This window comes from Accipiter gentilis, chromosome 11 (genome assembly GCF_929443795.1).
Source record: "Accipiter gentilis chromosome 11, bAccGen1.1, whole genome shotgun sequence".
Classification (NCBI taxonomy): domain Eukaryota; kingdom Metazoa; phylum Chordata; class Aves; order Accipitriformes; family Accipitridae; genus Astur; species Astur gentilis.
This window is the reverse complement of record NC_064890.1, coordinates 29,626,593-29,645,189: the sequence shown is the minus strand read 5'-3', so window position 1 is coordinate 29,645,189 and position 18,597 is coordinate 29,626,593. Positions and strand designations below refer to the sequence as shown.

The window sequence follows — 18,597 nt, the reverse complement described above, 5'->3', positions numbered from 1 at the left end:
TGTAAGGCTAAAGATTCAAGTAATTTGCTTAGGGATGCAGTAGAAAATCAATCTTATGCTTGAAAGAGGGAATAGTAACCTTCAAGTCTCATCTCATGTTTTGTAGCCGATTGCCTGTTTTTATCATCTCCCCCCCTCCCTCCTTTCCCTTCAGTACTTACTAATGCCCTTTGGTTAACTCCATTATACCTTTGAAAAACTTCTTGCAGAGCTCAGCTGCTTTGGCTTGTTTGCTGTGTAAGCCTCACTGATATTATTATAATTAATAGGATGTGTAAAAACTTCCTGAACCCAGTGTTACAGTATTAAAACTTGGTACCCCATATGTTCTGCGGTGTGCAGGATTTCCATCCTCTGCAGCTGGGGCTCATCAGAGAAGAGGCTGGACCTGCATTGGTGTTCCATGCTGTGTGGGAAGTTGGTTTGGTAGGAACACCATTTGGCTTGTAAAAGAGGAAGAGGGATGGAAAATAAAGTCAGTTTACAGTTTGGGTGTGTGTCTCTAATTTGCTTTTTTAAATTTTTGTACCACAGGGATAAAAATGTGAGAGAAGGATGTGCTGTATTTTTAGATACTGAAAATCTTTGAAGATCTGATTCATAAGTGAGAGTTGAAACTCTTTCTCACAGTTGCGTGTTACATGGTAACTAACAAGTTTTCTTGCTTTGGCTCTTTTGTTGAGTGGTACTGCTTCATTTCCTCCAACCACTTTGATTTTAGGATTATTATTTTTTTTTTTTAAATTGTAAGAAAGTAATACAGAACAATAAGAGGTGAAGAGAACAGTCTGATATTTTTGAAGTATTTCTTTCTTTCTTTTTTTATGACTTGGAGATGTCATGGATGTCTGTAATTTGCTAGTTCTGTGAAAGTAAAATACAAAGCTGATCAAAAATTTTAAAAAGCAGAGAGGAAATATGTCAACTGATAAAACACAAAGCAAGTACATAATTAAGAAGACAGGAAATGATACTGAGCAATTGGAATAGTATATGAGCCCTGACCAAAGAAAGTATTTAAATACAAGGGCATAGAGGCATTATTGCTGGTTTTGCTTTCAATATTGGGGGTCTGTATCCAGAGCGGAAAGTCGTGACTCTGAAAAAGGTGTATTTATGCTGTCTAATCAGATGAATATGGACATTTCATATTTAAACTGGGACTTTATACCCTTGGGTGTATAAAGATACATCTTAAATAGGAATAACAAGGCTAGATGTTTCTGCCTAAATCCCTTCCTTCCTTTTTGTGGTGTTGACACTGTTTTTTGGTGGTGTCATGGTTTAAGCCCAGCTGGCAGCAAAGCACCATGAGGCCGCTCGCTCGCTCGCTCCCTCCCTCCAGCCCTGGTGGGATGGGGAGGAGAAAACAGAAAGAAACGCTCATGGGTGGAGACAAGGACAGGGGGGATCACTCACCAGTTATGGTCATGGGCAAGAGACAGACTCAACTTGGGGATAAACAAAATCAATTGAACTTACTACCAATCAAACCAAAACAAGGATAATGAGAAGTAAACCCAAATCTTGGAACACCTTCCCCCCCCCCCCCCCCCCTTCCCAGCTCAACTCCTCTCCCAGTTTTCTCTCTCTCCTCCCTCTGTGGGAATGGGGGTTGAGGTCAGTTCATCACCCGTTTGACCACTGTTTTTTCTTTCGAAGAAAGCAGGAGAGCGCTTAGTGCGCTTGTTGGCATATCAATATTCATTAACTCCATGTCTGTCCTTTGACAGTGTTTTAGAGCACTGAACGTGGAGTGGAAGGCCACCGCTAGATGCTGTGCAAACACAGCACCGCTGTGAGTCCCAGCCCAGAAGTAGGACAATTTAAATATATGGGTAGAGGCAACAGGTAGAAACAGGCAAGGGAAGACGGGAAAATGAGGAGTTATCATAGCATATCAGCAAATAATCTATTTTAAAATTTTCCATAGGTCTCCTGCCAAAGCAGTTTGAAAGAGGTTAATCAGTTAGTCTTGTGGACGTTCACAGATGTGTGAGGTGTCAGCCTGGATAAAAAGCCTGAAGACACTTTAACTGAAAAAAATAACACATAGATGATGGAAGCTGGCAGCCTGGACCTAAAGGAGAAGGGAGTTTACCTCTAGATATGGAATGAGAGGTGATAGGTAGGCTTTGACATGGAAGATAAGTGATTAATATATAATGGGATACTGGATTTATGTCAGGGGAATGAGATTGCATTTGTCAAGATTAGAACAAAAGATAGGAACAAGATCTGAAATAAGAGCGATGGGAGTATAATAGCTGTATAGTTTGAGAGAGAAGACATACTTTAAAGTTGGTGTTTGTAAAGATCCCATAATGTTTACATGTAAATCTTTGTACGTATGTGAATCTATAGGACCTAGATGCCTGTGTCCGAAGGCTGGGGGAGATGTATAAGTCAAAGACGATGCCCCAGTTATCGGCCTAAAAGAATGGTAATGTTGTGCAAGAAAGGAGGCAAGAGGAGAGCTTATTAGCCCTGTAGAGGAGACTATACACTCTCTATCTTCTAACTGTACGAAATTGTGGTCGAGCTCACAGCAGCGGTGTGCTGTTAGTGACAGGGGGAAAAAACTGCTCCAGGTGAGTGACAGTCTGGAGGGGTCCAGAATTTTTTATGAGTTCTCTTTCAGTCCTTGTTGTGGTTTAACTACGTGGTTCAACCTTGATCAGTTCTCTTGTGGAAGAGGATTTTTCATAAAGTTCTTTGAATATTACTCTTCTCTGCTGTTTCCGTATTGTTCTGTAGTAGCAGCATCTGCAGCCTGAGGTTATGCTTAAAGTGTGTCACACCATTGTTGATGAAGTACCACGGAAAATACGTATTAATACACATAGTAACATGCTTATGTATTTAGGTTTTCAAAGCCAGGATTGACTTGACTGTGTTGCTCACCAGTGGTGAAACAATGAGTTGTGAAGATCATCCAGGCTGAATGCCAGTAGAATCTCTGTCATGTACAATATTTATTTTACATATATATAGGGTATATTTCCACCTACTGGAAAAAAATGTTTTGGAAATGTTTAGGCAAATTATCTCTGTCCATATATAGCATCAAGGTATTTCATTTGCTTATTTATGGATGAATCAAGGAGATAACATCGCTATGAAGTTCCTAGTTTTGACCTCCACCCTCATGTCTCTGTGGACATCCTGGAACAGCCAGTTCTGGGCCAGTTCTGGTATCTGGGGGACCACAGGGCTTTCATGTTGCTGTGGCCATCTTTTTTTTTTTTTTCAGATGTAAAATGGCGGAGTAGTGTAATGTGATGTAGGTCCAAGACTCTGTGAGGTTTCTTTTTTTTTTTGTGTGGAGACTTTACTGCTAGAACAGAGCAAATATTTTAATCAAGTTTGAAAGTGATTTTATGTCTTTTTAATTTGGTCTGTTGTATATTTACTAAAAAAATTGTCAGTTGTGTTTTCTTTTTAAGGGTTTCGCTCTGGTGTGTTTCTATCTGAACTGTATTAGAAGAATCTGAAGAGTTGAACTTTTTTCCTTTATTTGCAGACTTCTGACTACATGTGCCCTCTGAGACCCCGCCAGAGTTAGCTAGGTGCATTACTTTGGGATTCCTGACAGAGAATTCCTGCTAACCCAAATGAGAGTGTTGCTGTGCCGGTTCAGTCACTGAGGACTGGTTGATTACCTCCCCCCTGCCCATTGTCCTTCTTTCAAGTTCTAAAAATTGTTCATCAGATTTATCACTGCTTTTTAAGAAAGTCTTCGTGAGCATGACCTGAGGTTTTACAGGAAATCATGAAATAAAAGTAATAATATTGTTATACATTCTCTCACATTCAACCACACATGCTATCACAAAAGTAGCCTTGAAGCTGTTTTAGTTTTACAGCAAAGAGTGTTTCTTTTCATATCAGGTAATCCGATCTGCTGGGTTTTTTTTCCCCCCCTTGGCTTTGAAAACATGCCTTTATATTAATAATCCTGAATTTTGTGCTGAAAGTTGATTGCTCTAATTGCTGATTGGTATTCAGTAACACTAAATAAAAGCTCAAAATTCCCTCTTTTTCCTTCTACTCTGAAATCTGTCAATGTGTATTTTTAGAGTTCACCATTAGTGGATGTATAATCTTTGTGTCTGCTTTTATTCTTGGCCACTGGGAGTTTTGCTACCAGCAATAAAAGACAACCTCCATGTTGTACTGCACAGTATAGATATTGTAAATTTTGGTCTTGCTTTCCATTGATCTGGTTTGCCATATGGGAATCATATTCAGCTGATCTTTATTTCCTGAGTCAGAAATTCTGTTTTACCTATCTTTGGGGCTTTCAGCATTTATTCTCAGTGGGCTGTCAGGTATTGCACATGAAAGCAAAGGTTCAAAGGCATATAAAGAAGGTTGAGGTCTGAAATGTTTACTTAACACTGTCTTTTTTTTCTTTTTACAAACATTTGCCAGATTGGAGGATCAGCATGAAACCTTAATAAATTTTAGATTTTTTTTATACTCTATTATGAACATTTTATACATGGGTAATTTTGGTGTAGCCTGGAACACGCCAGCTGTAAACTTGCTAGTGTATGTTTGCCAGCAACAGTACTAACAGCACTGCAATTAGTTTTTTTAAATTTATCAGTTATTTTCTCAGAGGTTTATTTCCTTTCACTTCTGTTTTTGTTTCTGGAGCTGCGTCTAACAGACTGCCATTGTGCTACAAAGAAAACTGAAATGAATTGGCTATGCAGCTTTTAATTAATATGACAAGTAAAATTTTAAAAATGAAGATACTGTCCTCTCTCTTTGCATTGTCATTCCACTGAGAAGGAGAATGAATTTGAGTGAAAGTGAGAATGAGCTTGTGGCTTACCTGTGAAGGTGCTGCCACCAATGAGGTAAACAGTCATAACCTTAACAGTTCTTGTGCCTTAAATGTTTAGTCTCTTGGGAAACAAATGCCTAAAATTTGAGGGATTTGAGTAACTTGGGGGCAGCGATGTAGAGGCTCTAGATCCTATTAGTGGAGTTTGATTTTTTTTCTTTCTCATTTGTACTGAAGTGTATTTAAGACTTAGTATACTGGAGTGCGTCTGATGTTCCGCTTCCATCTTCAGTATATCTCATTTTGCTTTTTATTATCAAGCGAGGAAATAACCGGGGATCTTGATACTCAGTAATGGGATTCGTTCTCTCTTCTTCTGGCCCCTTCCTTCTTCATTGCCGAGAGGATGTAGAGCATTAGGATTGGCTCAAAGTGACCACTTTCATCTAGAGAAGATGTGGTTTTGGTGTGCCTAGGGTCATATTTTGTTGTTGAGGGACGGGAAACAGATGAGAAAAAGGCAAGCAAAGACTGAAAGGACGGTGGGGGTTCCCCCATGGCTCCTTCCCCTGTTGCACAAGAATGAAGCTGTCGGGGAGCTCTGCTCTCTCACAAAGAGTCCCGGGCTCCCAGTTCTGCTCTTCCTGACTTGGATGGCCTCTTCATCAGGAAGTTACGCTGCAGGTTTAGCTCACTCCTGAAGTGTTGAGTCATGTCCGCCGCCGCCTCTTCTCGCTCCTTGCCTTCTCCAGCCAAAACGGGGAACGGCAGCCAGGGGAATGTGGCCTCATGGACTGCTTGTTTCAAGTAGGTGGGTTACCAAAGCCTGCAGTGGGTCGTCTTGTCTCCTGTCTTCCTTTTTTTTTTGGGTGTTTGTTAGTTTTGGTCAGCAGTGAAACATTGCTCTCTCATTCTGCTCGTTCAGCTTTCCTTACTTTAGTAATCAAAGATGGTTACAGGTCCTCAGCTGTCCTGGCTTTCCCCTGACCTTGGCTAATGCTATGAGCCATTTTCCCATCCAGCGCTTCACATCGCAGGTTGCTTCTGTCCACTGCTTGTCTTACTTTGAATTGGGAAGAAGAACCCAAGGAAATGAAGAAAGTAACCAGAAGCAGCCAGATTTTGAGACTTTCAGAAGAAGGAACCGCTGTGTCAGCCAGAGATGTGTCAGTCCGCGCAAAGCGATGTGACGTAGTATTGGTGCTCATCGCTGCAAGACCTGCCACCAGCAGAACGAGCCTGTCTTGGGCCGTGTCTGAGACTAAATGGCGTTGTGATCTCCCACCACGTGTTCGTGGTGGGAGGTCCTTCCCAGGTCCAGGTGAAGCTAAAAGCATGTGGCATTTGTTTAATCTTTTCTGAATGAGCTTCTGCTAAGAAAACTGAATGAGAAGGTATGTTTGCTGGGTGTTTCGCTGCTGAAGCTGGGTCAAAACGATCATCGATTTTGTAACCTATCAAGCACTCCCTAGACAATGCTTTCAGAGAGTTCACCCACGTATTACTTGGAATAATGATAAATTCTCATAAATCTCATTGTGAAGTATTCTGAACAATTGTGGCACACCTGTTCAACGGATGCATAAAAACTCCCAAATGTGTCTTTTGATGGGGAATTACCTGGATTTAAGACTTTCTGCAAGCTAGGACACTCCACCATCCTGTCAGGTGGCGATGTGATTTTTAGTACCCATCCCTTTTGTAAGCTCTGAGTTCAGTACCATCGGTGCGGCACAACCGGACGTGAAGACGTAGCGGCTGAAAATGTTGAAGTAGGCAGTGCATGCTGTCTTTAGTTAAATATATCTATCTTCTGATTTCTCTGTCATCTCCTCACAGGACTTTGGAAGATGTTCGGTGTCTTGGTATTTATTTTGAGAGTTCCTAGCCTGGTTCCATCATGAGCTCGGGAGTAGAGCCTCTGTTGGATCACTGGGCTTCTCCAGGAGCAGGAAGCTTCCTGTGATGGAAAGGCTGAAGATCCTCTGCAGAATAGGGACCTTGCTCAGGGGGCTGTCCGTGTCTTGGAGAAAGAAGAAATGAAGACCACCATGACTTTCATCATATTTCACTTCTAATCCAAAGTCTTTCTAAATTAGTTTTTTTTTCTTTAATATGAGCACATGGGAGTTTATTTGTATGTGTATTCTCCGAACAAACCAACTTTCCAGTAGCCCCTAGGACAAAGTAACTCATGGAAGTAGAAGAGAAAAGGGCTTTAACAAAACAGGACGCTCATCTGCATAGTTCTCCCTTGTGGGAAGAGGACCAGAAGGCAAGTACATTACAGCAACAGAACCGGGTACATTCAGATTCTGCAGTAATGACCATGGTAATACTGTAGAATAGTGTACTGCGGTTAAAGAAACTGCTGCCTTCCAGTATGTTTCACAGAAATAATGTTTGTATAGATCAGAAGCGTATTATTAATTAGCAGGAAGCAGCATCTTAAAAACTAAGTTATGTAGTAGGAGCTGAAGTATGGCTAGCTAATAAAAGTAGTATGAAAGAAATTATTTTCTACATGGTGGATATGAGCCTACTTGACACATATGGTTGTGGTATTTTTCAAATTGCTCCAGATCTAAGCTTTCATTTCAAATCCATATATTCATGTTGGGGTAAAAATTGTAATCTTGAGAATGTAAACTTGTTACTGTGTTATTTTCCTGAATCTGCTGATAATCTGAAACACTAACTCTATCCTTATTCCATTTTCTTTATTAATCCTTTTTCAGGTACTCATTCTAAACCTAATGATGGTCTTTAAAATTCAGCGTTAACAATTTCATTTATGGTAACTTTTGTGGCTGGGAAGGGGAGAATGATGATTGTCAGGAACATCAGCAAGAAGAGAAGTGGAGAATGAATAAATGCAAGAGGGGCAAATGGGAGAAGGAAAAACAGAATTAAGAGGCATAAATATGGTAATTGTAAAGATGAATGTATTTCTACTTCGATATTAGACATAACAAGCAGGTAGTGGAAAATTATTAAAAATATAGTTATTTCATTATAGATCATTTTCCCTTCCATACTTTGTTCAAAACACATCACTCATGTGAATGAAAAAAATGGCACGTTATGGGCAATAGATTGCATTCCTGTACTTGTATGCCAGACTCAGCAGCCAGGAGTTTGACGATGTCTGCAAAGTAATCGTGATACATCCTACTGGATTTCTCTTTCCTGCTCCCCATCCATGTTTAGCCTACGCCAGCAGCACCACAGCCGAGTCCTCATTCTGTACTCGTGTCTTACGCACTTCAGTGCACTGACTGGTTCCAGTCCCCCTTCCAAACCCCTGACCTCTGTTCAGCTTCTCAGTGTTGCAGGCTGTCAGCTGAGTTGAGTAAACTTCTGCTAATGAAAACAGATAAAAAGTCACTGGAATTTATTAAAGCTTTTGCATTAACTTAAATCATGCGCTAAGAATGAATGTAGTATTATTAAAAAACGAAATCGGATTATAATGAAAGGAACCTGCAGATTTTAGTTAGTAACTTTCATGCATCTCTATAAATTTTGTTTAATTCTAATGAAATAAAAGTGAATCCCCATTAACTGTAATGAAATAAAATTAAGCTCTCCCTGACTTACATTCATGTAGTCAGTCAGCACTATTATTTGAAATCTCATTGGGCTCAATTTGTCTGCAAGGACAACAGAATTGTCATTTATGCTGGGGGAGCTCTATTTCTGTTAAGAAAATAGCAGGACTAGGTCTATTCTATCTGGAAAAAAGAGGTGCCTCTACATGGGATTCATGTGATGTGTGCTACAGAAGTTAACATAATGCTGCAATTTTTTTTAAGAATCTGTTTTGAATCACTAGAATAAATACTTGTATCTGGTAGTTCAAATAAATACTGCTTTGTTTGAAGACTTTTTTTTTCTTTAGTATCGTCATATGTTGGTATGTTAATATAGTTACATTAAAACCGTCATGGATGAGTCGTGTTCTAGCTGAAAGTTTGGTTTATATTTTTGGGAAAGAGGTAATTCATTTTTGTCTCGCTTAAGCCTAATAAAAACGTCATCTTATTTGGCTTTATTTTCTTTTTCTTTCTTTCCTTTTTTTTTTTTTTTTTTTTAAATCCGTTGGCTTTGTTATGCCAGATCATTACTAGCTTTACTTTCTACTGCATTTTATCATAATGCTCTTTGAGTATAAATAAACTCTGGTATGCTAAACCTAATAGCAATTAAACTGGAAGTGTTTGTGTTTCATCACTGTGAACTTCGCAGAAATGTTTCCATGACAACCTCCATGCTAGTTAAGGCAACCAGAGGTGATCAACAGTTTATATATTTTTTTTCTCTTGTAAGAATGGAATTTGTGTTGACAGTTCTGGCCTTTAATGGCACTTTTGTACTGTGTGAAAGTATTTGTTTACTAGATCATATGCTGTTAACTGTCAGGCCGAGATAGAGTGACTGCTTTTGATAAAAGGGCTGCATTACATCTCTGAGTCTGTGAAGCTCTTGTACTTTAATTACTCACATCAGTACAAAAGTATCCATTTGCTTCAGTACACTTAAAAATTAGACTTATTAGTTCCAAAGCATTAATGGTGAGTTAATTTTGTCCTTTACATTTTTTGGAAAACAATAATCTGAAAGCTGCTTTGTTGTTTTAAGTTTAAACTATTGTATTTGCAGTGATAAAAATCACATTCCGTGGTATGGGGTGAATCATAAGTGCTGTAATTATTTGCACTATGAATTAGAATTTCTGGGCCCTGTTTTCATATTTAGCTGGTGAAGGCTGTCATGCTGGAAGCTGAAATATGCTAGTTATGGACTCTGTTAAGAAGAACATAATTAAAGTAGAGGTGTTTTGTGTCTTGCAAGTTTTAAATAAACAAGTGTACCTGATGTGACTGAATTAACCTCTCTGGAGTGTAACATAATAGTAGTACAGGTAGACTGTTGTGTATGGTACATGTCCATCAGATAGTTAGAAAGCTTTCAGAATGAAACTGTTACAGGTTTTTTTTGTGAGATGCTTCTCTTCATGGAGCACTTTCTAGGTAGAACATCTGGAAATAAACAGATGAGTTACCTGATCTGTTAATGAGCTAATAACTGCTACTACAGCAAGTTCATTCACTACCAGCAGTAAGTTTGAAGGCATTACGTGTACCGAGTTGGACAGCTTGCTTTGTTAGGTGTCGCTTCATTGTCAGGCTAATGGACGAGTATCTTCTTGACTCTTGAGTGTGTGTGTAGCAGAGGATCATTTGGTTTTGATTTTTAAAAGTGTAAATATTTGGAAGGTGCTACATTGTCTTCTAAAACTCTGTTTCAAAACAAAGACTAAATCTTTTGTCATAATAAATACCTTGGTTTGGGGGAGGGTGATATTTACTAATACTCATGTATATTCAATTATGAGATGTGGTACTTGTTGCATGTCTTGCATGTGAAGACATCATTTATATTCAGGATTCCAGTCTTTTGGACATGTAATTATTTTTTTAATTACTTGCAGAATGTTTATTATTTCAAGTAATGCTACCATCACTTTTTTAAGCAACTGAGTCACTCTTGAGTGATCCGTTCAAACTAATAGGAGTTGAAACTGTGTAAATTAAGATTTTGTGTGGGTTTGTATGCGGATGCCATTGTTTTTACAGAATGTGTATCTGCTGAGTCAGGAGTTGCCTATACGGTTGTTGGTAGTTGGTGACGCTAGGAAGGGAAATGAGCGTTGAAGTTAGATGCCCTAATGACCCAAGCTTCAAACTGATAGACCGACTACTTCTCTCTACGCTATCAGTGTAAGAAGCTGCCACTACTGTAATACCCTTGCCTCATCTTTGGGGGTTTGCTGTGCCTTCTTTCATGGAGGAAGGCTGGGATGCTAAGGAGAAACTTCCCAGAGAAGAAGGGGATGAACAAAGCTACCTGTATATGCACTCTCTCCAATCCCTAACCTGTTTTAGCTGGAGGGCTTGGTCTGTAGTGAGGTATGTGCAGTGAGCATGGCTACTGTCCACTGCCACCCTTCAAAATCTTTGGTCACATTGAAAGTAATTAGATATAAATTAAGTTGATACGAGTTTCAGTTCAGATCAGCTTGTTACTTCAGATCTGGTTTAGGTAACTGAGCTAAACAACCTATGCTAAATCAGTTTCTCTGATTGCATAGGTGTATGCAGAATCTGAAAATTCAGTTTACAACATCCCTGCAGGTAAAAATGTGTGGGTTACTAGAATGAATATATTTTATTATAATACTAAGAAGCAGGCTTTATTTTCTTTGTGGTCACTTTGTTGTGAAAGATTGTGCAGTACTTAAGCATATGATACAAGTAAGCACTGTGTGCTTGTTTCCTGAAGTTAGTGTTTATAAACACTAGTTTGTTACCATGTCTGAAATAATAATATGTAATCTGTAATTGTTGGTTTTTTGTAACTATGGTGTAAAGTAGACACTACCTAAATCTGAACTGTAACTCTGGGGACATGGCACAAAAAAGTATTGAAGATAGGCATGAACTGGGAGGGACAAACAGGCTACAGCCCTAACACTTTTATTCCCCAGGAAGAATGAATTCATATCGGAAAAGCAACAGGTGGGCTGCGAGGGTGATCAGGAAATGGAAAGCTTATCTTGCAAGATGAGACTAAGAAAGTGTGACATGTTTGGCTTAATGAAGCAAAAAACAAGAGAGGATATGATTTCTCTTTTCATATTTCTAAGTGTGTTAGGGAAAGGCAGAGAAGACATCATGGAGGAAGAAGAGCTGTTTAAGCTAAGGGACATTGTTTGAACAATTGTAAATGAGTGTAAACTAGCCCTGGATAAATTTGGGCTGAAAGAGAGAGCATTCAAGACAGAACCAAGCATTCAAGTAGTGTGGAGGGGACAGGAGATTTCAAAGAGGGTGTCTTATCAGCAACATTGGCATGATACAGTTGCTTTAAATAGCAAAAGGTTACACGCGGTTACTCGGATCGTTAGTTCCAATCCTTTGCCCATCTTTTTGCCTAACTAGATCTGTACATTTATTTAATTCATTCAAGCCTTAATTTCTAGTCTCTTTATTTTATAGCTGAACCTCCTGACAAAAATTAATTTTTTAAGGTTTGTCAGTACTTCGAGGTACTCAAAATTGAACACAACAGAAGTTATTCAAAGTAATTGCTATGGGAACACAACATCAGGGATAGAAACGCTTTTGAGTAAGTTTTCTTACTCTTAGTAGCCAAAGAAGTCTGGTGGCAAAAGGATAACAACTCCTCATCTGAGGCCACCCCACCACTGTGATCTCACGCTTGGAAGATATCTCTTCTTGATGTGAGGAAGTCCAGGAGGTGCACCCGATCAGTTTTGTTTTCTTATCCTCTCTGTTTCTGGAATATATATACATATAATCCCAAAGCCTGTCAATCTACCACCCAGTACTGATAAGCCACCTTCTGTGCCAGATATCCAGATGGCATGGTTGTGCTTCCTTCTTTAAAACATACTTGTTTTTATCCCTTCAGTGAAGTCTCAGGAAAAAATGACAGATCACTTTCCCAGATCTTCTCTCCTGACCTTCCAGAGCTCAGAGGCTCTAAAACCTCATCCCCAAAGTTTTCAGAGATTGTTTTTTACCAAGGGCTTTGCTAATTTTAAAAGGAAGTTCCTTCATGTTTCCTGCTTACGAGGCTCTGGTAAAATGGACTTCAAAATCTTCTTGAACCTGCTTCAGAAACTGAATTCATGTGCAGTGTACTGAATATTCTTATAACCTGACAATTGTTAAGGTTGCACTTCTAGTCACGCAGTCCTCAGTTGCTGGACTGCGTTTCTCCCTTGCATAGTCCTGATAGGATCTCCTGGGGAATACATGGCAGCAGTATAAATGCATCGTACTAGACTGTGCCACCGAAACAACTGGGCACGCATACGAGACTGGGATGCTACCTGGGAATATACTTCATTAGTCTAAGGGCATTAAGTATTACTACATAATCAAGTAGTATTATAGATTGAATATTACTACCCAGGTGCCATTCCTTTTGTAAAGTGCCCTTTCATGTCCCATCTAGAGCTCTTTCTTTATAATTAAAAATATTTTCTTCTTCTCCACTTGGATGGACAGCATTTCAGGGATAATGGCCTGAAGGTCTCTGCATCAGTGGCTTTGAGCTCAAGTCAGCATGCTTCTGAGAAGTTCTGTTCCATTCCTCATGGTCATCATGTTCATGTGCAAGTGGGAAACTCTGTCAGAGTCCCGACTCTCTTTTCTGGGAAGTACTTAAGTTCTGCAAATGGTACAGTGGTGTACAAGGTGTTGGAACAAGGTGTTGGTACCACGTATGGGGTGTCCTGATCATATTGCCAAATGAACTGAGCCACTTCACCCTGAGGCACCATGAATGCAAGACTTCTGTTTGACATCCCTGGGAGAAGCTTATCAGTCATTTTCAGAGATGTAATTCAGACACTATCAAAAGGTTTGGACCTTTCATGCCTTTTCTGGGTGGTGTTAGTCTCTGTTGCATTCATTAATATTCCTTTGGCCAGGTAGAATGATACATACTTTTCCCCTGTCACCATAAATGTTCTCTTTGAGGTAAAACAAGAAGGGCTATAATTATGAGAGTCACTTGGGATGGTATAGACCATTTTGATACCAACATGAATCACTTTACATGGAATAATTGGAGGTTGCCGCCTCTCCTTCAAGATCAGCTAATGCAGATTTTTGGGAGTACGCCAAAAGTTAGTGCGAGTATCACTACTTCACCTTTTGAAAGCTGGATGACTCTCCTCACTAGAGGGAACATCAGTAGCAGAAACCTCTCGAGGAGAAACATGTGAAGTGGGCCGTATTCCCAGTCTGCTGTTCTCATCTGTCCACCTGATCCAGACTTCTGTCCGACACAGTCTTGAGTCTCTTCGTTGAATCACTCAAGATTACTCCAAGTTTCATTCTGGTCTGTTTACCAATAATACCAATCCGCACTTCAGTTCTGTAGGTTACTTGAAGATCTGGTTAAGATACTAAGGAGTCAAATCTGCAAATGGATGCAAGTCTGGTTCTTAAGATGCCTATCTTAAAACTGCTAGTGACTATTCACTTTTGTACTCTTCCGTGAAGTTCACAGAATCACAGAATAGTTGAGGGTGGAAGGGAACTCTGAAGATTGCCTAGTCCAACTGCCCTTCTCAAGCAAGTTAGAGCAGGTTGTCCTGGACCTTGACTAGTTGGATTTTGAATATCTCCGGAGATGGAGAGTCTACAACCTGCCTGGGCAACCTACTCCACTGTTCAGCCAGCCCACAGTAAAAATGTGTTTTCTTATGTTCAGGTAATTATGTTAAGGAGTTACTGTTCTTTGTCTCAGGAATGCTTTTCGAAGAAATTGTCAGATACATATATATTGTCAGTATACTATTCTTTCAGGATTTTTAAAATTGGTTTATAATACTTTCTTTAACCTGGAAATGATTTTAAGTCTTTCCTTTCCTTCCTCCGAAGTCCCATACTTCTGGGATAGAGGCTCTTTTATTGCCTCAACATCAAAAGGGGTCTTGCTTTTGAGTGGATGCAGTCACTCTCTTTAGGTGGTTCTCAAGACTATTTGTCCCAGTAGCTGGCAGATACAAAGGTGTAGCTACCTGCATGCAGCGTCTTAAGTTGCAAATTGAGCCAGCACCATGTGGTAGCCACAAAGCGAATTCTCATTTGAATTCTGGCTCAAGGTACATCAGTGGCTCGCTGTCAAATGTCTGTGTTAATGCCATTTGATCAGGGATTACCTGGAATCCTGTCCAAACTTCATGAAACTTCACATCGTTGGAAAGGCATCCAGAGTTGATGTGTTTCTTTGTGTAACAATGATGGAGCCTTGCTTAGGTGAAGGACTCATCACACCTACCTCAAAATAAATGGTTGTACATTACTGCTAGGCATCACTGATGGCATGAATAACGTGGTTGTGGTTTATTACCCAAGAAGACGTTTATTACTTGTGGCTTATTACTCAAAAGATGCAAAGCTGACTCTTACAAATTTTCCATATACATAATCCATGTATATGTTAGTTTGACACTTCCCTCTGTTTTCCTCAGTCCTTCAAGATACCCATCTTAAGATTTTTAAAAACTGGAATGAACTAAACATGCCTGGCTGTGCATACTCATGTGCCAAGTATGAGGAATGATCTGAGCGCGCTCTCTACAAACATTATGAATGTAAAAGCTTTTATTAGAGCGTATTTCTACTCACAAGGCAAATATACATATATATATATATAGACTGAAAAACATCCTCAGAAGTGTTTCTGGAAGAGCATTACAAAAATTTGTCAACTCTAGCAACTCTAATTGTGTTATTATATTTTATGTCTATGTCAGTGAAAATGCAAAAGAAACTTTTTAAAAGTAGTCCAAGACAGTATCTGTTTTGACCTATAGAGGACACTTCAGAATGCTGATTTGTAATCCTTGCATTACAGTACCTTGCTAGGAGATTTATATTCCCAGTAACATGGGGATTTTTATGCAAATGCAGTAAAAGGGCATTTTCCATTGTCTTGTTAAGTATTTGACCAAGACTTCACTTTTGTCTTACCTTTTTACTTTGCCCATTATTAATTCCTTAATGTGTCGTTTGTCAGAATGAATGCTTTTAAAGTTAGTTAAACCACTTTAGAAAACATCTATCATACAAAACTTTATTTTACAGACTTTTACTCAACAATCTTTTTTTATTCCAGGTATTTCGTAGATGCCGACCATGGCTGATTAGTTCAAAATTTTGAACTGTTGGAAAGATAGGCGCTGTAATGCTCAAAGCCATACTGTTTAAGTGGTTTTGGAATTTATCCAGCAATGTGAGCTTGCTCTGAAAAGGAACCTGCGTGCAGTCATATATATAGTAGTATTTGAAAAGAAGTACTTCAACTGATTAAAACCTTCTCCGTATGGTAGTTTTAGGAGGCTCCCAAACACAATTTTTTAAAACTTATTAATGAGTAGATGATAAACACAAATTTATTTATGTTGCAAACCTCTTTCCTTCTATTCTTAATGTGGTTAATTGTGGTCATTTTATCAGGGATGTTAGGTCTGTATTTCCTAAATTGGGTATTAAATTCTTGACCCCTTGACAGTCCTGAGTAACCTAGTCTGATCTCGTACTTGAGCCTGCTATGAGCAGGTTTGGACTACAGACCTCCTGAGATCCCTGCCAACCTCAGCTATTCTGTGATTCTGTGACTGACTGAGTAGTGCCCAAAGCTCCTTGACTTGCTAGCTGGCGAATTTGAGTAATGTTTTAATGCAGACAATATAAGTCTTTTCTTTATGCTCCTTCCTGTTAGATATATATCTTATTTTAACCTGCTAGCAGATGGTCTCCATCTTTTCTGAATGGACAGTTTGCAGATTTCTTCTTTCTTTAACATTCTAGACTTTGGTTATCCTTCTCTGTGTTTCATTTTATTTCTCTAAATCAAAGTAAGTTGTGTAGCATGAGTGTGATACTGTCATTTTTTTTCCTTGTAATATTTTTATGATCCTCATTGAGGAACCCGACAATTCATTCAACTGTGTAAAGGACCTAATTGTATGGTAAGCACGTGGGCTTAGTGAAGTCCGCTTCTCTATGTGTTTGTTTACTTCATGGCCGGGGGCGGGGGGGAAGTGCAGAAGAGTGCTTGGATGGTCTTGTAGCTGATGTGTCCTAAAAATAATTTTATTGGTTTTGTGGAACTCCATAAACTGATCTTAATAATTTTGTTTAACATGAGATTATGATACATTTTTTGAAAGGGGCAGGAGTTACTTGGAAAGCAGAGTCTGTAAAGCCAGAGGGGACCATTGTGATCTTCAGCGTAACAGTAGCTATAGAACTTCTTGAATTAATTTCTATTTGAAGTAGAGCATGTCTTTTTGGGGAAAAAAACCGAACACTGTTTTAAAATACTCCTGGTGATGTAGAGCCCATGACAGCCCTTGGTAACTTGCTCCGCTGGTAATTATCCTCACTACTAAAAATTATTTTTGGTCTAAACTTGTCTGACTTCAAATCCCTCATTAAAACTCTCCCTTGCTGTGTTGCCTACAGAAAACGTGACAATGGATGGGCCACGGATGGAAGGGCTCCTGCCTTTCCTGCTGACCCGTATTGTTTCCTTGTTTCCTCCCGCTCTCCCTCTGAATCCACCTGTTTTGTCTTGTGTCATATGTTTGGGTTTTCAGCTTTCCCATGCAGGGATTGCCTATATGTTGCATTTTATACGGCACAGAGTAGAGCAGGGTCTTAGTCCCTGGCAGGTGCTCCTTGCCGATGAGCGTGTCATGAGGGCATAAAGGATTAAAAGAAGTTTGAGCTATTGTTGTCCTACTTTAACAGCTTTTAAGCCTGTAAAGAACTACTGTAATCTTTGGGTATGACTTCCTTTGTGGTGAGGACTTCCTCCGCTTCTGCTTTAAGGCCAGTAAAGATTGGAGTAAATTATACTTCTTAGAAAAAAAAAGCTGATCTCAGTGGAGGGGGGGTAAAGGGAGGGAGAACTGCCAGTGATGGCAAATCCTTTGTAGCCCTCAGTAGCCTGCTGGAGCGGTTAGCAGTTCAGCGTTTGGTCCTTGTTCCTAAATTCTCATCTGAATTTGTCTTGCTTCAGCTTTCCAGGGTGTTGTTCCACCTTCCTTAGAGAAGGAGAGGGAGGAATAAAACAGGGTTGTAAAGCTTCTGCCCTGCCTTTGGGTACTTACAGGCTGTGGTTAAATTGTCCTGTAATCTTCTCTTTGGTAAACAGATGCACTTTTTTCACTGCCACACCTGTTTTCCGGTCGTTTAGTGATACTTGAAATGTGTTTTGTGAATCCTCCCCAGTTGAGCAGTGTCCCGTTTGAGTTGTGGGTATCAGACTGGTGACGCTGTTTGGGTAGGAGTGACCCCGGTGTCAAACGGTCAGGTAGCATCGCTTCTCAGTTGGATTTCCTTGGTTATACATTAAGAGATTACCTTAGTCCTTTGACCGTGCTAGTTCATATTCATGCTGATTAACCACCGTAATTCTTTCACAGTTACTATTTCCCAGGAAGGTGTTCCCCATCCTGTGAAACAGTATTTGTTGCTACATATAGCATACATATACATTTTTGTTCTCTTTATTGTAATTGATGTTGGGTTTTTTTGATAAATGCAGTGTAGATACACTCTGCTGCTCCTTTTTTTGCCGTTCATTCATTCATTCTTTCATTCATTCTTTCTTTCTTTTCTGTGCCCCCGCCCTCCCCCCCAGTTTCATGACAAATTTGTCTTCCGTGTTCAAATATTTTTTTCTTGTTCTACCAGTATTTGTTATCCCAAATGGGAGATGAGGTGCGAAGGTACATTCCACGTACATAATTTCTTTTAATCCCCCTCATTTTGAAGGTGGTTGAGCCCACACGCAGAGTTGAGTGTAGTAATTATAGGGTTTTATAAAACCGTAACTCTGGTTTGGGGAATAAAATTTTTCATTTATGCCTCAACAGCTGCTTGGCCTACTGTTTGTCAATAGTTGGTAAAAATTTAAAAAAAAAAAAAAAAATTCTATCAGGCCTCTGATGATTTTAGGCCAATGGAAGAAAAGGACTTTTAGTTTCAGAAGTCCACCAGCAATGCTACAACTTGCCACAATCAGTCAGTATTTAAATCTGGCAAGTGTTTTAGTCTTCTCTCCATCAGCCTTCCATGCCAAGATAGTGATATGATCTGAAAGTTTCATGAAGACTTCATTATAAGCTGGGATTTTGGGCTAGTGGCTTGCTTTCCCAGCCTTGCTGGTAGTCATATGACTGAAAA

At 39.5% G+C, this 18,597-nt stretch overlaps 1 protein-coding gene across 3 annotated transcripts in view; it reads left to right on the top strand.

Annotated features, from left to right (window-relative positions):
- The window catches only part of FOXP2 (forkhead box P2), a 436,438-nt gene that overhangs the window by 17,141 nt on the left and 400,700 nt on the right, over positions 1-18,597 (top strand). The gene's annotated exons all lie outside the window — the stretch shown is intronic.